Raw genomic sequence first — 23,477 nt, forward strand, 5'->3', positions numbered from 1 at the left:
TCTGCGATCATTATCCATTTTAAGGCTTCTTGCATGACACTGCAGAGGTTTCTTTTCCAAACAGGATGCAGAATAGATGGAAAATGGTGCACTGCTTTGGTTTTGTTTATTCTTTTCTTGTCTTCTATTTAGTTTCAGCATGTATATTTTTGCATTCTCTGTTTCGAAAGTATACACTCCCACTTATGCAGTAGACAGCCTTTACCATTAATATCTGCTCACATTATCTCTCTATACCCAAGTAAGACTTGTATTCATCTTTTCCTGTAGGAGCCCATTGGTGAAGAGCTGAACTTTTTAGTAGTTCAGTTCTAGCCAGCTAAGACAATTTTTATGAAGTTATTTAAAAAGATGGAAAGTGAAATTAGGTTTCATTAGGAGAGTACTTAGTGGCAAAATATTAACAGGTGGTGTGATTAGTTAAAAAAAAAAAAAGGAAAGAAAATAATGAACTTCAGAAAATCTATTGGCCAGAATTGCTATGTTTTCAGAATATTTTGCCCACACTTAAGGTTATCTTTTATCAGAACAGTCTCTGGGAAACCAAGAAATCATATATTCTGTCCCTCCATCCATGCTGACATTTCTGTGGCAACCACAGGCAGAGGTGAAAAATACTGGGTTGGAGTGGAAAGGCATGAGTGGCTGCTCTCAGGGTATAAGAACACAGGTGTTAAAGTGCCCTCCACTGCCAACCCAAACAAAGGGTCGTCTGCTCTTAATTTTCCTTTGAGTTACAAGGGTGTCGCTTCCAACTACAATAAGATATCTTTCCATAAAGTTTAGTTTAGGAATCAAGATTACTTTTTTAAAATGGAAAAATTAACAAGTCTGGGGATTTCTGGACTCATGTGCTTTGGCAAATGAGGTTGGTTTTAATGGCATTAGCACTGAGTGGACAAATGGGACTAATTTGCAGTATAGTGGATTCCAAAGATGTAAAAAAATTGCTGGTGATAAAGATTTATGAGTACCGTGTTCGCGCTGATGAAGTGCCTGCTTGTTGCTACTTACAATTTAATACCAGTTCCCCTTGGATTATTATTTTTTTTTTAAATTCTGTGGCCTTTTTTGGGACAGAAGAGAGCAGAAGGATTTAGAAGATAGGAGTGGGGTCAGGCTCTGCACATGCTAAAGAAACAGTAAACTGTCTGAGGTCACAGACATTGTTAAATCATGCTCAAAATGCCTAGTACTTTTGTCCCAGCTGTTATCATCAAGCAGATGTTTGGCTGCTTGTTAAACATGGAGATAAAGCTGAGCTGGCGTGGTGAGGATTGTTGCTGCTTCTGCCTGGGGCCTGCGCCAGTGGCAGATGCTTCAGATCTCAGCCATGATGCTTTCCTCCCCAGCAAGATGCACAGTGCATGTGGAGGTACATGGGAAGGGGTGGCTGAGACCCAGAGGACAGTGGGAATGATCTGACTCCACTCTCTCCTGCTGCCTTCAGGGGAAAGATTCATAGAATCATAGAATATTTTGGGTTGGAAGGGACCTTTGAAGAGCATCCAAGAACAAGTCCTGTTCATCCTGAACATGTCCCCTGCGATGGGCAGGGGCATCTTCAACTAGATCAGGTTGCCCAGAACCACATCCAGCCTGGACTTGAATGTCTCCAGGGACGGTGCATCCACCACCTCTCTAGGCAAGCTGTGCCACTATTTTACAACCCTCACTGTAAAAAACTTCTTCCTCACATCCAGCCTGAATCTCTCCTCTTTTAGTTGAAAACCATTACCCCTCATACTATCACAACAGTCCCTGCTAAAAAGACTCTCCTCATCCTTCTTATAGGCCCCTTTTAAGCACTGAAAAGCCGCAGTAAGTTCTCCCCTGAGCCTTCTCTTCTCCAGGCTGAACAAGCTTCTCGGCCTGTCTCCATATGGATGTGCTTCAGATTTCTGATCATCTTCATGGCTCTCCTCTGGACTTGCTTCAACAGATCAATGCCCCTCTTGTGCTGGGGACCCCAGTTGAACACAGAAAGAAGAGGAAAGAATGTGGGGATTCCTAAGGCAATGCATGACTTCTGCTGCTGGATGCTTGGTGGTGTTTCCAGGCAGCCCAGGAGGGAAACAGATAAGAAGGGAACAGCGACTCATCTCTTTGACCCATCCATGCCTTTACAGGACACGTGCACTTTCTGTCTCCCATGCAGCAGACAGGGCAGAGCAGCTCTGGGATAGACTTGGACAGTTCTGAGCTCTTCATAATGTCCACTGATGTCAAAGGGAGTTTTGATTCAAAATGTTTTTAAGCAGTTGCAACTTTGGTGCGGTTTTTTTTTTGTACACTGAAGTGGCAGTGCTCTGGGAAAGGTTTGGTGGGCTCTCAGCTCCTCTAAATACATTTCCGTCAGTATCTAGTGCTGGGAAATAGCTATGGCTAGCTCTTGCTTCAAGCAGCATCTTAGACCTGGTGGGAGCAAAACACTTCTCTGGGCCATTCTACTTCCAGAAACTCCTGTTGTGCACTGTTGGATATGATGATGAGTTGTTTAGGGGGGATTTCTGCGGATCCTGAAATATTCTGACCTTGATGGTAGCCTTGTTCCTGTATCGATGATGAATATAATTCCTGGGATCTGGTGTAAAGTGGCAATTCCAAATTGATGACATTTCTTTAGGCTTATCCAAATACACAGCAAAAATAAACCCACAAGAAATGTCAGAAGAAGAATTGACTGGGCAAGTAAAGCTCTATTACTCTATGTAGTATTCCCTTTGAAATACGGGTTTGCAGTTTCATACTGTACCATAAACAGCAGATAACTCATGTACCCTTCTGAAGGCTAATTCACTAGTGCAACTTTGCGTTACATGCCTTGTGTTCAGCCTTTATAAAAACCTGATGTAACCTTAATTGTTTTCTGCCTCCTGCATTTCTTGTTTTTCTTCTCTCTTCTTTTTACACTTAATGATTCTTGACATTACTTATTTGGGAGGTTACATAAACAAACTAAGAAACAACTGCAGCAGTTCTTTAAACATCAACCCCAGCAAAATTAATGTAACATCATCATTTATTTGTATTAGGTGGTGATTTCCCTGCTTCAGTGACCAGAAGATCCTTATGTAGTATCTATCTGGTGAAATAAAGTCCAGGAGGAAAGAAGCTAGCAAAGGAGGCAGAGACAAAAATGAAGAAAGAAAGAACCATTGTCTTTTTCCATTTAACTGTAAGCACCTTCTACCACCACACCTGCTCCATGGCTCCCACACTTGGTGAGCTGATTTGAGCCGTTCTGTTAGGTGTATTTACATATTTGAGGCTACACATCCAAACTCTAGGTCTGGATTCATCTGGAGCATCCAAGCTAAACAGGCAGCTGACTGATTTCCCTAGTCTTTCAAAACTGTCCATCTCCAGATGTTCACATGTTAGGCAAGTTAGATCTCCATCTTTAAAAATAGACTAAGGCTAGTTTTGCAAAATTTTGACCCCAAACCATCTGTCTTTATTGAAAAGTCAGTCAATCCAAGCAACCTTACCAGGGAAACGACCTCCAAGTCACCATCCCAAAAGGAACTGGGCAGAGAAAATATTTCTGTCCTTTACCTAGCAAAAAAGATTTGAAGATAGTTTGGAAAAGCGTCTTTAAGTCACATTGCAAAGGTGTTTTGTACCAATGAAGGTGGCAGTGAGTGCTCAGTGAGATTGTCAGATGCAAACAGGTAATGCATTTCCATCAGGATCAATAGGAGCTGGCAATGCAATACTTTCAAGGAGTCCGCTAAGTAGAATCTCTTTTTTCCAAGCTGGCCAACAAATGCTCCAGAATCTGAATCTCCCTGAAAATCCCATTCCACAGGAATTGCTCTTCAAAATGGTTTTTGGGACCCTAAGTAATTCTCCAGAATGCCTTTTTGAAAAAATGTTATTGTAGATCCTCTTAAATGGTGCTTGTGACCACAGTATAGTGGAGAGGGGTTGTGATACCCAAGAAAATTTGATTATCAATTTGTTGAGCATGTTCCTAGGCAGATCAAGTGCAAAGAGTAATTTTATTTAGCTTGAAGTATCTGGTAAACATAAAGAGAAAAAGGGCTCTGTAGTTGGACAGGTCTTATCTCAGTATCTTTATTTACATTTTCAAAGAACACTGACGCAATTGAGCTACCAAAAGAACTGCTTTCCATCAGCCTGGGAACAGAACAAATTAGTCCTTAATAGTGTTGTGTGAAAACTATGGCAAATGTTATGTAAAACTGTGCAAACATAATGTTTGCTTTCTAGTTCCAGGTCATTTAGTGGGCAAAAAGAGAGACATTTTGTGTGAAATAGCCATGAAACGGTTTGCTCTTATATAAGGATAGGAACTGCTAGATCAAACTAATGGTGACATGCTGAAAACCAGATGCTTCAAAGCAAAATTCAAGACATCCCAGTGTGGATAATTATGAAATAGTCTGACCATAGGGGAAATTTCTGCATAAACGACTTTAGTCCTCAAAGACTACATGTTTACATTGCTTTTGAAAAGGTTTTAGTCTGATTTCCCACAGACATGGAATTTATGCAACCAATGCACTGCCTGGCTGTGCAAATCTCTGACTCTCTCCTTTCCTCCCTGCCTACTTTCTTGCCTCCAGCAACCTCTGAACACATCCAATCTCTGCTGTGTGGAGCATGGGAAAGAAGGTCTCACAAATAGTTAAGTTCCTACAGGTTTCATGAATAAAAGCTGCTCCCCAGAGAGGAGCGACAGGTAATCATGCCAGCTCAGGATGAGCTTACACCTCATTAGAAACCAGAGAAACCACATGGGAGAGCATCTTTTAAGGTTTCCAGCTGTGGGAAAAGCTTAAACCATGGCTCTCCATCAACATGAGATGCAAATCCTAGGTAGCCACTGTCACTAATGGCACTATCTCTTTTCCCTATTGATTATAACTTTGTATATCCTCAGGATCTAATATAAATGCTTAGTTCTTTGTGACTGAACGTGTTTTTAGCTTTAACAACATCCAGGGGCAATGAGTGCTAGTTAAGTAACGTGCAGATAGAGCACTTCCTTTTGGTACCAGGAATCTACAGATTTCTTTGTAGCTCTTCCCATAAAGCAGCTGGGCTTAATTAGTGCATGATGCTCTTTATGGGCCAGCAGGCTAATTTGTAAATTAATTAGAAGTAAGTTGAAGGCAGTCTCTTCCCTCTTGGGCATGCTAAAATTAATTGTCTCAAAGTGTCAAAGCCTTGTTTCTGCTGTACTGGGCTGTTTGACCCTTCTCTGGAGTCAAATCCAGTTTAGAAGATTTATCTTATTCTTAATCTCAGACCAGGACAGGGACACCCCATTGCACACATCCTTTTCACACTGAGCTGCTGCAGAGTCCTCAGGATGGAGATACCTAGTTTCTCCAAAGCTCTGTCATCTTCTCAAGGACCTGGGCCAAAGTGAGCTGCCACATACCAATCCTTTCCCCTTGCACTGCCAAATGCTGCACCTTGTACTGCTTCTTCATAACCTTCAAAGCAGCATGAATAAAATGAAGCCTCCTAGGAGAAGATCTGTGGTCCCTGCTGTTGTGCTCACATTGACTTGGATGGTGTTTGGATATTGAACAAAAGTTATGATAGGAAGTTCTAAGGTGAAAAGGTGGGCTCCCTAAAGTAGAAAGAAAAGGACCTTTCCAACTCTAACCATTCTATGATACTACGATTCTATATGTATGTATTTCCCACAAAATTCAGCAGCTGTTATAACATTGCTAATGGGGAAATTTATTCATAGATATTTTGGCAACTTCTCGAGGTAGTCTCATTTCAATTGCAAATGCACAGCTCTCTACTTTACATTAACGTTTGTGCAAGGATGGTATTGTTCCAAGGAGCAGTATTGGGAAGGCACTTGGACACACCCACCTGTGGGTTGCTTGCTCCTAAAATAGAATAAGCAAAATGAAATTAAGCTCTATTTCATTTGGAAGCCCAAATGATTTATGAGTCAACCTGTCAGGGACAGTCAGGGCTGGCAAACAATATGTCATGTCTCAGGCAGTGGATTATACAGTTCAACTGCTTCACTGCAAACTGCAAATATGCAGGAAAACTTTGTGCTGGAATCTGTTTGGGCAAGATGTTAATAGAGCAAGTTCAGAAATTCACAGTGTATATACATTTTTCCCACAGTGAGCTGAGCCATGTGCTCATTCAGTTTTCTTGGAGATGTGTCTCTTATTCACATGGAAGAAGAGGCGCTAAAAGGACATGGAGGCCTGGTGTCCTGAGAGAAGAGGAGCAGCAAGACCTGTATTTTTGACAGGACCACCTACTTTGATGTAATATCATGCTTCTCTGAACATCCATATCAGCATGTTATTTTCTATACGTTTTCTTTGGACCTTGGACATTTATGTCCATGCATGCAATTTACTTTATGTTTCAGTCTTCTCTTCCATGTCTACCACACACCCTCATTTCCACACTCCCACATAATCTACTAGAAGGGTGTTTTTTTGGCATTTGGGAGGGGTGTTAACAAGGATCAGATGCTGCCATCACTTACGAAAGAGCTAGGTTTCTTTTGCCAGCTGTGGTATGTGCTGGTAAAAAAATAAACCCATCAGTGTGGACATTACAGTGAAGTTCTTGTATTTAGCAGGTGAAAAGTCAGTACTTGACCTGTAGTGAGATTTGCTCATGGAAAACCCTTGGAAGCTGTTTTTAGCAGCAGGGCATTAGTCACCCTTGGAAGGCTGCTGGCTGCTCAGCACTTCTGGCTCACACTGTGCCATGCCGTGCTGCGTTTAAGGATTGCTTTGGATGCTGCACAGTGTTAACAACAACTCCCACTTTGCCTCAGGTGTTGAGTTTAAGCACATGGTTGCCGGTTATTTTAGGAAAACATGAGCTCACATTCCAGACAGCTTTCCCTCCGGTCAGAAGACCTGGGTTGTGGTCCTTCCCTGTGCTGAGGGGCCAGGAGCGATAATGACCTGTATCTGCAAGGAGACACTTGGATTTCTGCTGAATCAGTTTGGGATGTAGGGTGGTGGAAAGACAATGCAAGGGTGACAGAGGGCTGAGAAAGGGATGTTTTCTTTTTCAGATAGAGACCAGGCAAACAGGAGAAAGTTGAGCAGTGAGGTCATGGAGAGAGGTCTGAGGAGTGGAATCTATTAGAGCATCAAAAGCAGTGGATTGAGTCATGCTGTGCTAAGACAACTCTTAAAAAAAAAAAATTAACAAAGAGAAAATACAGGTGATGAAGGAAGAAGTCAGTTTGATAGGCTGGACTGCCCACAGGGACGCTGCCTTGGAGCAATGACTCTCATTGGGAAGAAGCAAGGCAACTACTGCCCAATGGACGGTCACCCAACCCCTCCAATCTTCAGTTCTGCCCCATCTCCAGCACCGTTGAACCAACTGAGGAGGGAACTCTCGCACAGCACCCCAAAGGAGTGTCAGATTTGGCTGGCAAGGTGGAAGAGGGGAAGGAAAGCCCTGGTGAGGATGGCCCCATGCTGGCTGTGCAGGCATGAACATGTGCTTTGGCAGGAATTAACGGAGATTCAACCATGTCCCTTCTCCTGGACCAGCCAGGCCTTTCCTTCCTCTGCAGCTGAGACAGGGATTTGCAGAGAATAAAAGCTGCTAACACACAGTGTCACTGCTTTATAAGGAAATGTCTTGAAATAACGCATACTTAGAGCTTTTAATGACATCTTTACAGTATGGGAGTCTAGGAGTGAGTGGACCTTGAATCAGATAAATGAAGCTGTGAGCTCTTTTTCTGATGGGGAATACCCTTACAGCCATCCCTGGGGGCAACCAGGAGGATTTGGAAATTCAGTTCTAGATGTGACTCGAATAAGCAAACATGAAGGTGTTAGAAGAGACACAGCACTTAGTTTAGACATCTTGCGTTGAAACACTGTGATGTTTTGCTTGGAGAATTTTCAGGACCAGGGTACCCCTCATTCAAAATACCTAGAAAAATAAAACATGAGAAGTAAAACAGAAAATAAAACCCAGGCTGAACAGAGTTTTGTTTGATTACGAAGCTGTTGGGAGATGAAAGTGGTTGTTTCAGCAGGTAAATTATTCCTTCAGTTTTACTGCTTAAAGGCCCTCCTGAGTTGCTCTAAAGGTACAATGGGGTCTTAAATTTTGCCAGGGAATCCTCCTGGTGCAGGGGAACCCCTGGGTGGCCCCAAGCCAAGGAGGTTGCTTAAGAGAGGGTACAGGTGTTTAGGCAGGCATGTCTCTCAGTGAAGGGCTGAAAGCATGATGCAGCTGAGAAACTCTCTCCCCTGTTTCCATTTTGTGGCTCCTGCAATAATCTTTCAAAGGAGCCTTATAAACCTCTAAGTAGTGGGTTTTTTTTAAACATTGCTGTTATGGTAATAGTTCGGTACTGCTTCCTTTGTTATGTGTTAATGGAGCCCTCCTCTAAAGTCTGCTAATAAAAGAAACGTAAATCTCAGTGTGAAAGTCCTTGTAAAGTTACAAATCAAACACATTTGTGCTGATTTTCCTGATAAGCAGGACACTGGAGTGGCTTTGCATCAGGGGTTAGTGTCAGACCTTAACCAGGGAGCTTATGGCAGCCGCAGCGCTGCTACTGATACATTTGGTGACTCCTCCTCTATGTATGAGGCAAGAACTGTAAAGGAGTACTTTACACAGTGAAAAGTCTCTTAAATGGGAGGGGAAGGGAAGGGATGGGGAAACTTCAGACAAATTAGGAATAATAGAGAATATAACATCTGGAATTTGGATAGAATGATTCATAATCTGTAATACGCTTTGATCATCTCTTTAATATAACTTTTGAATCAAACTATGGAATATATTCATATAGAACTATTTCCCTGCAAGTGAAGTCCAGGCTTGTTCACAGGGTTATGGAAAACTCTTATTTCAGCTACACTCTTCAATTGTATATATTGCCATAAATAAAATAGGAAAAGAGGGATGTGTCTGATTTTCCCACATCGGCCAGCGTGTCACCATACATACTGTGTAGGCAGCCCACTCCTCAAAGCACTGGACTACTGCTATCATAGTAAGGGGGTGATGAGTGCATGTGGATAATGGTAGAGTCTGGGCATTTTTGGAAAAAGCTATGGTTTAGATAGCATCCTGAGAAGCCTCCCAGCTTTGTATTTCCTGAGGTTTTTTGTGAGCAATTGTTTATCAGGGAAGTAAATGAAAGCAAAAAACATGAATGGGAAGTTTAAGCTGATTTCTGGAGGAAAAGTGCAGTGGAAAGGTAGGAGGGCTAGTTCTGACAGACCCAGCAAATGTAAAGATGAAGCCAGCTATTCCTTTCCTATTGCCAAGACACTGTGCCTTTATAAACAGAAAGAGCGAGGGTCTCTGTAACCTCACTGAGTCATGAAGAGCTGAAGGTTCGGCTCACCTAACCTTGCCTTTAATGTGCTTCTGTGCAAAAGCAAGGACTATCCCCTGTGATCATGGTGGAGATTGGCTCCTGCTTAGCCACTGAGTACTCACAGAAAATATGATGTTTCAAAATAACTTTTCAAGACAGATAGGATCTTGCTCCAGAGATCCTCCAAGCTTCTGAAGGCTGGCAGGCTTCCATATGGTGTTCACGTGGGAGCAGGTAAAATGAGGGTGGTCTCAGCTTTAGTATTCATAGGTGGGAGATCAGTTTTGACCCCAGATGATCTTCCAGACCCTCAGGAAAGCTTAAAGTAGGTGGGTTTATGCTGGTGTTCTGGGATGATGGGACTTGAGTCTGGCCCTTCTTTTTGCATAGAATCGTCAAATCATAGAATAGTTAGGGTTGGAAAGGACCTTAAGATCATCAAGTTCCAGCCCCCCTTGCCAGGGCAGGGACACCTTCCACTAAACCATATCACCCAAGGCTCTGTCCAGCCTGGCCTTGAACACTGTGAGGGATGGAGCATTTTCCACTTCTTTGGGCAACCGGTTCCAGTGCCTCACCACCCTTACAGTAAAGAATTTCTTCCTTATACCTAACCTGAACCTCCTCTGTTTAAGTTTTAACCCATTACCCCTTATCCTATCGCTGCAGTCCCTAATGAAGAGTCCTTCCTCAGCTTCCTTGTAGGCCCCCTTCAGATACTGGAAGGCTGTTACGAGGTCTCCATGCAGCCTTCTCTTCTCCAGGCTGAACAGCCACAACTTTCTCAGCCTGTCTTCATACAGGAGGTGCTCCAGTCCCTGATCATCCTCATGGTCCTCCTCTGGACTTGTTCCAACAGTTCCATGTCCTTTTTATGTTGAGGACACCAGAACTGCACACAATGCTGCAAGTAAGGTCTCACAAGAGCAGAGTAGAGGGGCAGGATCACCTCCTCTGACCTGCTGGTCATGCTTGTTTTGATGCAGCCCAGGATACGGTTGGCTTTCAGGGCTACAAGCGCACACTGAAGCCGGCTCATGTTCATTTTCTCATCAACAAACACCCCCAAGTCCTTCTCCACAGGGCTGCTGTGAATCTCTTCTCTGCCCAACCTGTAGCTGTGCCTGGGATTGCTCCGACCCGGGTGTAGGACCTTGCACTCAGCATGGTTAAACTTCATGAGGTTGGCATCAGCCCACCTCACAAGTGTGTCAAGTTCCCTCTGGATGACATTCCTTCCCTCCAGGGTGTCAACCGAACCACACAGCTTGGTGTCATCGGCAAACTTGCTGAGGGCGCACTCAATCCCACTGTCCATGTCAGCGACAAAGATGTTGAACAAGACCGGTCCCAACACCGATCCCTGAGGGACACCACTCATTACTGGTCTCCAGCTGGACATTGAGCCATTGACCACAACTCTTTGCGTGTGGCCATCCAGCCAGTTCTTTATCGACTGAGTGGTCCATCCATCAAATTGATGTCTCTCCAATTTAGAGACAAGGATGTCATGTGGGACAGGGTTGAACACTTTGCACAAGTCCAGGTAGATGACATCAACTGCTCTACCCCTGTCCATCAGTTCTACAGTGCCATCATAGAAGCCCACCAAATTGGTCAGGCAGGATTTCCCCTTAGTGAAGCCATGCTGGCTGTCACCCAGCACCTTGTTGATTTTCATGTGCCTTAGCATGCCTTCCAGGAGAATCTGCTCCAAGATCTTGTCAGGCACAGAGGTGACACTGACTGTCTGCACATCCTGCATCAGGCAGATGTGGCAGCCCTGGGGATCTATTTTGTGTGTTTGGGTATGATGAGGCATACATTCCCAAGGACTAGCCAGGCAAAGCCAGCTGGCCACTTGGAGCTGTATTCAGGACCAAATCCAACCCATCGGTCCTTGTTTGAGCCATGCTGGTGAAGCTGGTATGTGGTCATGGACCTGTTGCCTCACTGAGAGGGAAAGGATGTGCCCATCTGGACCACAAAATGAGCTGCTGGAAGCAAAATCCCCTTCCTACATATGTTTTACTTTTTGTAGGGTAGCAGAAGGAAGTAGAAAGCTTTCCAAAATGGGAAAGTTTAAAAAAAATATTTTAATAGTTGAAGAAAGGCAGAAAAGGTAAGAGAGAGACCTCGAATGGATCTTTACTTTCATTGCAGTGGTCCAAGTGCAAAGGCAGTATCCTTATACATACCCACCTGGTTTCTACCACAGGATACAGCAGAGCCGGCAGGTTTCCACCAGGAGGCTTAGATTGTGTTAAAGCAGCATTTTCTCATGGAAAATATTTTCTGTTGGAACATTTTTGGCTAACTTTCGGTATGAATGTGAAAGGCTCTGACAGAAATGCTACAGTTACTTCATCCATTAAAAGCACAGAGGCTCTGGAGAGGCGAGAGGGGACTGAAGGCACAGCCCCGGCCTTTCTGTGGTGATGCTGAGCATGGGCTGCTCTGTCTGCAGCTACTGCCAACCCTAAACCCTGCCAAGGTGAAAGCCCTGGGGGCTTGAAACAGCAAGGCACTTGGCTGAGCAGGAATGGCAGTGTCTACACACGCAGGGCTCACCCCCAGTGGCAAGTCATTTGTGTTATGACTTTCAACCACATTTAAATCCGATTGATGGAGTGGCTGGAGATGCTGATGGGATTAGAGCTCAGCAGGATGATGAAGCACTCGGGATTTGCCCTCATGCCGATCCCTGAAACACACCAAAAGGGAGTGGCTGTCTCTGATTTACAAGCTGCAAGAACCCGTTTCTTCCAAGACATGGGTCCAACCCAAACACAGTCTGCAGCCAGAGCTTGGTTTGACTTCCTTTTGACCATACCCAGTGTCTTGTGCCTGGTTTCAGGCACTGGGTTGTCACCACAGCAGACCCAAAGGCGTCAAGGGGCTGGTGGGTGTTCAGTCCTGCTTCCCATGAGGTGACCTTCTGGATGTCAGTGCTGTGGACACCTCATTTCTCCCCACTGATCAGATGGCACTGAAGTAATTCCTCTCAGGGCTGGCTGGCTCAGAGGGGATTATGGGCTGGGGTCTGTAGCAGGTATAAATCAGCCAGTGTTCACTGGCACCAGTGGAGCAAGGTGGATTTGCACCAGCTATGAAATTTCATTTATTGCACTTAAATTATTTTTCCCTATGTGAAAACAGGAAAATTAAAGTAAACAATTTCTACACCATCTGATTGCTTTGTTTACAGGAATGGTGCCTCTAAATGCTCCAGCCCAAAGGACCAGTGCTGTTAATGGAGTAAATTTTAAGTACAACACAGCAGTTATCCAAATGGCTGTCCTCACTCTCAAGTGAGCCTTAGATTTTAAGCCCTGAAAGAGCAGCTTGACACCCTGTGACCTGCCTGGTAATGTTCCTAATCTACCTCTTTATAAATGCACGCTCCCAGGAGGAGCAAAGAGGTGGTGGGGAGGGATGGTGAGTGCAGCAGGGAGGATCTCGCAGCCTTGGGTTGTGCTTGCGGGAAGTGGATGAAGGTGGTCACAAGCTAAGTGGATTAAGCCCAGGGAACGTCAGTTCAAAAACAGGAGCTGCAGACTGACATAAAGATCTTGGGAAGCGGGAGGATTTGCCGGTGACTGGTGCCAGGCCCCTGAAGGAAATGAGGGAGGGTCTGGTCTCTCCAGCATTTCCTATGCTGGCTGCAGGCATGGGCTGGAGATGCCCGGGGGGATCCTCTGCCTGGCTCAGAGCCCTGCAGCTTGCATGCATCTGCAAGAGGCAGCTGGTGGAGCAAAACCAAAGCAGGGTCCTCCAGGGGTGGCTGCAAAGGGAGGGTGCTCCTTGCCTGCCCCTCACCCTTGCCCATTCCCAACACCAGACCATCCTCCAGAACAATGGCAGAACCTCGAGTTAAAAATAAGATTGAGACACATTAATTAAAAAAAAAAAAAAAAAGGAAAAGAGAAAAAGAATGCTAATAAAATAACCATTAAAATAAGGGACAGTTAAAAACAGGATTTAAAAATTAAAGCAATAAGAATTAACATCCCATTCTTGTGCCTTCTCAGACTTTTTATTCCTTCTTTTCTTGATGCAGAGGCTAATGTTCTTCAGGACAGCAGCTGGTTTTGTGTCTTGTACATTGAAAGAACATCTCCAGGGCCTTACTAGTCACAGCAATGCCCAGGCTAATGACACTTCTTACTCCTTAATAATATCTGTCATTTTTTGAGTGTTCTTTTTGCACTTTGCCCCACTTGTTTTCCTCACACATACTGCTGTTAAGTGTATCCTTAAAAAGTAGTTGCCCTTACAATTCGAAGCATCTGTTGACTGCATGTTTGCTAACTCAAAAGGAGCTAAATGGGCTTTTGACCAAATGTTAAAGAAATTATTGCTTTTTGGTCCACTTTTAATCGTGTTAATGGTTTTAAGTTTGAAGCTAGTAAAATGCACAAATTAAAGCTCTACATGAGGGGTAATGACTCTTTCAAACTCTTAATGTTATTATGATAATAAGCATATCTTGATTTATTTTTTCTTTCCTAGATTTAAGTCTGCAAAAAAAGCCCTATTGGGTTTCACGTGCATAAGATCCCTGCTATATAACGGCAGCTATGCTCTCACATCTGTTTTCCGGCCCCCAAGAAAGGTTTGCTTTTTCTTTCTGTCCTAATACTGCGGGAGTTAACAGCTTAGGGATGGAAACAGGTCTGAAAGTCTCCAGGAAGATAATGCTTGGGAAGACAGGTTTAAGCTAAATAAGAAAGCAGATTTCATCAGCCTTCTTGGAAACAACCTGACTTGTGATCTGTTTCTAAATATGGCCTTTGTGTTTTCCATGTACAGGAAGTGATGAAAATGGCAGCAGTAATCCCCAGTGAATTTGGACACGCACATCAGGGGCTGAATGCCTTTGTTTGTTATATGGCCACGGTAGGTAAGTTGGGTGTTGTAAACATGACTCATGACAAGTTTAATTAAGACAACAAACATGGGAAATGTAGCAGAAGGTCACGCAACTTTCTTTACAGGTTTGGCAACTGAAGATTTTTCTGAGAGATTCGAATGTGCTGCACCAGCACAGATATAAATACAGGTTTTATACTGGTTTTCTCTTTCCCTAAATGATCTTTACCTTTTTTTGGATGGTGCTTAAATAGCCCAAATAGAAAAAAAAACCTGACCTTATGCATTAGCTGTGAACATATGATAAACTCCTGTAGTCAGTTTGGTTCTGCCCCAAGAATGACAAATTTACTCCTGGATGAATCAGAATGAATGTATCAGACCCTCAAATACCCACCTGTCAATGCAGAGCTTCCCTGTTCTTAGACTTTCAAATGCACATTTGTTGTTCCAATAAGCACACTCACTGATGGAGCAATTTGTTCCAGACTTGTTACCTGAGCTTTGCCTCTTTTCAGGCATTGTGTGGAGCTTCAGATTTTGGTTCAGACCAAAGTTTCTTCCCAAACCATATGGTGAACAAAACAGACCTTTATGAGCTGATACCTACAGGCACAGTGTTCTTGAGAAGATGGTGGTGATACCACCTCTGCAGAGAGGACGTTAAATCCAGGCACTGGTCACTGACTTAATATTTTGTATATGGCAGGCACTTTTGGGAACTTCCTACACATTTGGAGATCTCAGTAATGCAAAGCTGCAGCATGCCTTACAAATAACATAGCACAGTATGCCAGGGATGAACTCCATCCACTTTAACATTAGCCACACGAAAGCTAAGCATCCCGTTAAGTTAATCAGCTAGGCAGTTCCTACAGTCAGCTGAGAAAAAGAGTTGGGTAGGACTAACCAAAAGGGTTGATCCCCTGCCCGCAGTACATGAGACAACTCCACAGGTGCCATTTCTCAACAGTGAAGCTAGACAAGGGAGCCCTGGTGATTAGCTGAGTCTGATGACCTAACTTTCAGATGGCTAAAATTACATTAAATGAATCCCGGCCTCAGACACAGGAGTACTTGTGCTAAAACACTCCATCACAGGAGGTCTTGTAAAAGCACACTTCTTCAAGTCTCTAGACAGGTTTATACAGAATATTTGAAAAGTCTATTATCAAATAAAATCCTCTTGAGGGTTTTGAAGTCCAAGAGGAGCAGATTTGCACTGGTGTGGGCAAAACCCCCCAGCATGTGAAACTGTTTAGCAGGGCAGGAGCTTTTCAAAATGTAAGATATTTAGGTTAACACAGACTCATGATTTCCCCTAGAACTTTGCTCTTAAATCCTTCAGAAGCATTTGAAAACTCCTCATCCAAATTACAAAAATAGGCATTAAATTTATCAAATCAGGAAATTGAAATTTGGATTCTGAAAAGAGTTTAAGTCCCACGACTTGCAGAGTCTATCCCAGGATTTTAAAATGCACCTAGGTTAAAATTTCCGAAGTCACAAATAATGCCAATATGTCCTTGAAAATCTACCCTTTAGTATCTACCCTTTCTCATCCCCTTCAATTCAGAGCAGGAAAACCACCAAGTAGTTACAATTTCAGATTATCTGCTGTTCTCTGGGATTAAAACATCCCATTTCCGTAAAGCAGATGTATGTGTTTGAGTGAAGGTTTTGCATAGTTTACTGTCTAAAATTCATGATTTGGATTGTTCTTCTTATGTGTATGGATGAATTTATCAGAGGTTTCCCTATTAAATCACCACCCTTTTATTTTATTTTATTTATTCTATTTTATATGCATTTTACTAATAATTATGAAACTAGATCAGTCTGATTTTCTCATCAAAACACTTTCTCACGCAACCCCAGCATTCATATTAAGCATGTTTACAGACCAGAAATGCATGCACATGCCCAGTGTGAATTTCTGGAGACATTAATGATGGGCAATTATCACCAGATTCTTCAAGAGCCTCTGTGCTCTGTTTTCCAGGGAAGAGTCTGGAAAGCCCATTTATTTACAGGGACAGGAAAACATTGCAAACATTTTGAATGAAGTGCAAAACTCCAGTAAATACATAAGGACTCCAAAAACCAGTAATGGGGAAAGGCTCTTTCTCCAATACCAGCATAGGCAGTCATGCGCAAGAGGGAATGCTCCCAGCCACTGCAAAATGATGGCACATTGCAGTAATATCCTCCTGTCACCTCTGTTGCAAGCTGTTGTGTTTGGGAATGCTGCAGTTGAATTAAACACCACTCTCAAACAGATTAACCCAGGCACAACTTCAGCCCTGTGTAAGTCCCTTGGCTGAGCTGGTGACAGCAGGGTACTGCGTGGTGCTCAGTATGAACGTCATGTCATGAAATTACCAAATTGTGGACCTGGACCGTTCTGTGGAAGGCTCAGTCTGTTGTTGGCTTGGGTTGCACTGCAGTGAGCTCAGCATCCTGCAGGGTCCTGTGCAAGCAGCCTGGCTGTGCAAGTGGACCAATTAGCATTGACTCACTAGTTTAACCGAATGTCCTACACGTTCCTGTCAAAGCTCCTTCAAAACCAGAGCTAAAGGGCAGATGAGCACTGTAGTGAAGGGGGAAGTATCATGTTTTTTTACACCAGATTTGAGAGAAATCCTATTCATAGTCCTTCTGGGACCATACTGGCTTCTGAAATAGATTTCTTCTTGAGAGCTGAACCAAGGATGCAAGCTGGAATGACATGACTTTTGTGAAATCTGCATTCACAAAGGACAGAAGGGAGAAATCTGTATAACCACAACAAAATAGGTTTTTTTGGGGGTTTTTTGGTTTTTGTTTTTTTTTGGGTGGGGAGAGGACTTTTAAAGATAAGACTGAATTCTGGATCATCAGAATAAGCAGGTCTTAACGTCAGAATAGTGACACCGGTAGCTCTGGACACATTGGTTTGCTCCCCTGTGCAACTTAGTCAGTGTGGAATGGTAATAACTGATGAAGAAAGGACTCTGAGACTCCAACTGAGTCAGCTGGGGCAAAACTCACCTTTTAGATAAGGAAATTTTACTGGAGTAAGAACTCAACATAGACTGGAAAATCTGGTCATGAAATCCTCAGCTAAGCTGATAAGAAGCCAAAATCCTTCAGACAGACAAGTAAAATAGGATTTCCAACCTCCTTAGTTATTCACATACTACTAATGAGCTCTGGCACCTGTGGCAGAATTGTTAAAAGAGTATTGATCTCCTGCAAAATTTGGTGTGTAATAGAGATTTTCAGACACAGAGAGAATAAAGAATCCTCCTCCCTTGTTATTTCCCAGTGGGCTGATCAATTGTGGAATGCTGGAAATGCAGATGGCATTTCCATTTCTCGTTTTCATCCATCAAGTGGTTATTTGATGGCCCACCCGATCAGCTTGACTGGTTTGGTTTTGTTTTTTTCCCTTTTCATAAGTAATGTTATTGAATGTTGATGTTTGACACAATCATATGTTATAAAGTAAAGGTTTAATGAAGGGAACTGGTTATAAACAGTCTCTTTCTCTTGAGTAAAATGAAAGCAATTTCTTTTTGGTTAGTTTTATGAATAGCCAGTGCTGTCAAACATATTTAGATTTTAGTGCACATTTTTCCTTCTCTTTGAAACCCTGCTGCCTCCTCTACTGACAGTGTTACAACCCGTGTCTGCGGGCAGGACTGTGAATCAGTTTTCCGATGAGAACAGCCATGAGCACACCAGTACCACTTTACCCAACAGGAGCTGGATGTGTGTGATGGCACATTCAGCTATGGCAGGGAGCAAGCCACAGGGTACATTTAAAATCCAGCATTTCTACCTGACCCCATCAGGGTCAGACCCTCCCAGGAGAATCCCTTGGGCTGATCTTATGCGCATCTCACAAGAAAAATAAGTTGTGTTGTCCTCAGGGAAAACTGCTGCTGCCTTTTGCTGAGGACTGCTCATGCCATTACAATCTGGAGCAGGGAACTGGGGTCAGCAAGCTTGTGTTGCACACCCAACCTCTCCATCTCCTTTGGAAAACCTACCCAGATATGTCAAAGCAATAAACATCTATAAAAATATCCATCCCTACATAATCCTTGGAGACTTCTGAGTCCAGATCAGGGTTTGAGTAGTAAAGACAAAGCATAAGATCATGCACTGAGGAAGAAAACAAGATATTGAATAGCTGTTCATTAATCAACTGCTGGGAACAGAGAGAGGGGTACAATGGTAAAAAATAGCATGCAGTTCTCAAAATTAAAGGCTGTTTCAGGGTGCATATGTACAGAGGGAGGTGGGGGAATGAAGAAATATTACACAAGCAGCCTTAATTTACACATGCCTTACTTCTGCAGAGCTCATCTTAGTAATTCTGTAGCTGCTCTATGGATACAAGGTTTGGTTTTTTTTTCCTATTACATAGAGTGGTTTGCTGCCTTTCAGTTCCCTGTACTTTTCCGGCTTTATAAGATGTGGAATATTTGTGACTGCCTTGTGCTGCAATGATGTGATCACAGAGCTCTTTTCAGCTCTGTGGAAGAAATGAAAGGTTGCGCTCACTGCAAGCAGTTGCTAAGAAAGAAAGAAAGAAACCCTATTTTGAGCTGTTCCACAGAAGCACATACTGGCTTGATTGGTTATTGATTCCAGTTTTATTGTGGAGAAAGCACATTTTTAGCCATAAACATATGCAGCCACATGTTGAGCTGCAAGTGTGAAAACTGCATCAACTGTAAGACTCTCCTGCAGCCTGTGCTGAGCCTGAGCGTTCAAAAAGCTGAGGACCCCCATTTCTCACTCTAACGAATGGCACCAGTCTCTTGAGTCTCTTTTCTTGGCTCCCTCAGCTATATTGAACTTTGCATTCAATTCAGTTAGGAGTCGGTTGTGACTTGGATCTCACAGGCTGTCCCTAGACTGGGAAATTAAACAAAGCCTTGGTCTACTTTGGACGCTGGAGCGTGACTGTCTATTCTGTAGGACTGTTAGACTGGTCCAGCAGTTGGAAGTGGTGGAGGCTGCATGAATTATCACCCTCCCAGAGAACGCCTAGACAAGAGTGTGCAGGAATTTAAGGGGATGTTACAGGCTTTTCTGTGCAGGATGCCTTCTGTGCCAGACAGCGTACATGGGCATGTTCAGTGTACTGGAAACCCATAGGTATGCACAAACATATGTGTGTATGGATAGTTAGATATATAGATCTAGATAGAGATAGAGACAGAAACAGAAATAGAGATAAACACAGGTAGCCATATTTACCAGATACATACAGGTAGGTAATGCCTTGCAATCTGTTTGGATTTCGGTGCCATACATGAAGGAGCAAACTCATATATTTTGCCTCAGAGCACACAGAAAGAAGGGATGTATGGCCTGCAGAGTTTTGGTTCTGCTTTTACCCCAGCTAAGCCAAAATGGAGATTTTGTGGCAACGCACTGTTAGGCAGGGGCAGGAACAATATAGGCAGGGAACAGGAATGCCTGCAGACACTGGGCTTTTGGGGTACTCTTTCTTCAGAGCTGTGCCAGTTCAATCATTAATTGAGAATAAATAACAACAAAGTACCTCCCTGAATCAGTGTTTGGAGGAACAGAGCCCAGGGTCAGCCACATTTAAAAAGAAGAGCTTTTCCCTTGAAGAAAGCCAGAGTCTGTGAAAATGAACAAGGAAAATGACTTGGAAACTGTTAGCTATTTCCTGAAGGCTTTTCCCATTCCTTCTCATGCAAGTCAACACGTATTTTGCCTGGATGAGAGTGGGTATTCCTTTATTTTTTTCAGAAGTGCTGGAGATACCTTATTTTCCTTTTGTGGGAAGGTTCCAGACAGACCCTGCGAAGTTTCTCCATTTCTTGGCCACAAAGAACTGAAATATGGTCACTCGTGTGAGCTGCAAAAGCCATCTGCTTGGGTTAGTTTTCAGAGAAGGGTTGAGGCAGACATCCCACAACAACAGGAGAAAAGGAAGGAGTCCTCTCAGTGTCTGTTGGCACTGGCCTACTGTTGAGACAGTTGTTTCTGAAATTCCTCCTTACTTGTGTTGCTAATTATATTTTAGGGAAAGTGAATGCAGGTCCTCAACATCTGTGTGTGTGCATGCGTTGTTACATCCGTCTGTCCAGAACAGCTGGGTACCTCAAGCAATCCTGCTGGTACTGGCTGATCCATGTTGAAATCTCCTTTTGGATTGATTTCAAGTAGGAGTTGCAGACCTCAGTTTATGCTGAGCTGCTGATCTAGATGTTATCATTTGTTATCAGCAGGATTCTGGTCAAAGTCTGTGATGAGCTGCATAACTGCAGACCCAGATTTTCCTTCTGTGGATGGCAGTAAAAAGGGCAGGTTGTTGACAGAAACTTGCCTGGAATATGGACAAAGTGCACATCTGGATCCATATCCCCTCCAGCTTAAACCAGCTCAATTTCTCATTCCCATTTCCCTAAATATTTGATCTTCCTCTCTGGTCCAGTGAATATTTAATTGTGTATACAAAGTCAAACAGCACCAACAAAGAGAGATTTGGAGCCACTCCCCCTCATCACAGCACATGGCTGTGTAATGACTGATGGAGACTTCAGAGACATGTCAAGCCTCTGCTCTGACTCAAACGGCAGGAGGGTTTAAGCTTGGGCTTTCTCCACACCTCTGTTGTAGGGTCCAAGCAAAGGGAGATATTTTCTTGGTCTTGCCTTGGGCTTTCAGTCCCACCAGCTGCAGTTTGGCTGGTTTTGATGGCTGTGTCTATGTTTCTGAGCAGGGAACTGAATCTGACCTCCCAGGAAATTGGCTGGTTTGGAGCCTGCTATTCCCTTGGATAGTAGATTTGGCTTGGAGAGAGATGGCTGGAGGGACAAAAGCAGAGCTGGGAACTAAGCAGTATTGCTGGGGTCCAAGACGTCTGCTCCTTCCTAGTCCTAGGAAGGCCTAGAAATGTACCTAGTGTGCCCATCTTCCCCAAGGTCTCATACAGACAGAGCCTGGTGTCTTGGCTGAGGACTGAGGATTCACTAGGCAGCATTGGGATGAGGAGGAGCAGGGCATTGCAATGTTAGCATGGTCTGGCGTGATTGTTCCCTGGTGACTGGCCCTGGTACCATCTTAGTTAATACTAGACTCAAACACATCTGTGTTCCAGGGTCCTCTTATTCTTGATGAAGCAAGGGAATAAATTTCATATAAAAGTACAATGCCATTCAGTAATGAGCTGAAACAATTTGCTTGCACCATGCTGGTCACCATAAATAAAGGAATTTGTCTCTTTGAAATGTACCATAACTCTGTTTTCTCAAGTGCTTCTTTTCTGACACTTCAAACAAAGGCTCAAAATGGGGAGAACAGGATCAAACTTAGTGTTTCATGTTTCTTACCTCTTCACTAGCAGAAAACATGTTTTCAAAAGCAAGCCAAGGCCACATCAAAAACATATCATCCCATGTCCATTTCTGCTTAATGAGGCATCTTCATGTACATCAGTTAGCACAAACACGTAGTCATCCATCCTTTCACTAACCAGTCAACCACAAAAATATAACTGACATTTAAATGGTGCAGGAGGAAACACCAGGCTGGAGATAGGGCCAGTAATTCCACAGTATAATAAGAAGGCTCTCAAACAAACACCATGTGAATTGATTGAGGCTGAACTGGAAGATACAGGTTTTGCTAAGGTTAATAACAGCTGACAGCTTGACCTATTCTTGCAGTTTACGATACCAGCATCAGTCCTAGGCTCTCCTTGTCTCTTCTCTCTGTCTAGAGCTTAATGATGGTGATGACAACGTTGAGTGTTTATGGGTAAGAATCAGGGGAAAAGCCAACAAGGCAGATATCATGGTGGGAGTCTGTCATAAGCCACCCAGCCAGGATAACGAGGCAGAAGAAATATTCTATAAGTAGCTGGGAGAAATCTCACAATTGCTAGCACTTGTTCTCATAGGGAGACTTCAACTTACCAGCTCTCTGCTGGAAACACAACACAGCAAAGGAGAAATGGTTTAGGAGGTTCCTGGTGTGTGTGGAAGATAACTTCCTGAGACAGGTGGTGAGTGAGCTACACTAGAGAAGGTGTCCTGCTGGACCTGTTTTTGTGAACAGAGAGGGACTTGTGGGTGATGTGGTGGCTGGAAGCTGTCTTGGGCATAGCCATCATGAAATTATAGAGTTTTCAAGTACCAAATGCAGAAAGTGATGATGAATTGAACTGGTGGCTATTCTCAAGTGGTGTTCCCCAGGGCTCAGTACTGGGACCAGTTCTGTTTAGCATTTTTATCAATGATCTGGATGAAGGTATTGAGTGCACCTTCAGTAAGTCTGCGGATGACACCAGGTTGGCTGGGAGTATTGATCTGCTGGAGGGTAGGAAGGCTCTGCAGAGGGATCTGGATGACGGATCAATGGGCTGTGGCTAATGGTATGAAGTTCAACAAGGCAAAGTGCCGAGTCCTGCATTTGGACCACAACAACCCCATGCAATGCTACAGGCTGGGAAAGAGCAGCTGGAAAAGGACCTGGGGGTGGTGATTGACAGCTGAACATGAGCCAGCTTGTGCCCAGGTGACCAAGAAAGTCAATGGCATCCTGTCCTGTGTCAGCAATAGTGTGGCCAGCAGGGCCAGGGCAGTGATCATCCCCCTGTACTGGCAGTGGTGAGGCTGCATCTCGAGTCCTGTGTTCAGTTCTGGGCCCCTCCTTACAAGAGAGACACAGAGATGTTGGACTGTGTCCAAAGAAGAGCAATGAAGCTGGTGAAGGGTCTGGAGAACAAGTCTGATGAGGAACAGCTGAGGGAACTGGGGCTGTTTAGTCTAGAAACTCAGAGGAGATCTTATCACTTTCTATGACTACTTTAAAGGAGGTGTTGGCCTTTTGTCCCCAGTAATAAGCAATAGAACAGGAGGAAATGGCCTCAAGTTGTTCCAGTGGAGGTTTAGATTGGAAATTAGAAAAAAATTTCTTCCCTGAAAGGGTTGTCAGGCACTGAACAGTGCCATCATTCCTGGAGGTACTTAAAAGACAATGTAGATGTGGCACTTCAGGACATGGTTTAGTGGTGGACTTGGCCATACTACGTTAATGGTTGGATTTAATGATCTTAAGGGTCCTTTTCAACCTAATTATTCTATGATTCCATAATCCTAAATTCCCAGTGCTGGATTTACCCTCTGCACAGGGTTGAGAAGTCCCACTTTTTGCAGGTTGCCCCTCAGTCCCAGCAGGCTCTCCAGGGTCCCTCACCCGTGCTGTGGGAAGCAGAGGGTGAATGCTGACTGCT

The 23,477-nt window shown here is 43.7% G+C and overlaps 1 protein-coding gene and 1 long non-coding RNA gene across 3 annotated transcripts in view; one reads left to right on the forward strand and one right to left on the reverse strand.

Moving 5' to 3' along the window:
* The window catches only part of LACC1 (laccase domain containing 1), a 259,421-nt gene that overhangs the window by 61,460 nt on the left and 174,484 nt on the right, over positions 1-23,477 (reverse strand). The gene's annotated exons all lie outside the window — the stretch shown is intronic.
* On the forward strand, positions 12,546-15,548 carry LOC134157881 (uncharacterized). The gene is made up of 3 exons (XR_009962507.1): positions 12,546-12,609; positions 14,157-14,239; positions 14,922-15,548. It is a non-coding gene; the product is annotated as an uncharacterized LOC134157881 (long non-coding RNA).

Source organism: Pezoporus occidentalis, unplaced genomic scaffold (genome assembly GCF_034315485.1).
Source record: "Pezoporus occidentalis ecotype Australia unplaced genomic scaffold, CSIRO_AGI_Poc_V1 ctg122, whole genome shotgun sequence".
Lineage (NCBI taxonomy): Eukaryota > Metazoa > Chordata > Aves > Psittaciformes > Psittacidae > Pezoporus > Pezoporus occidentalis.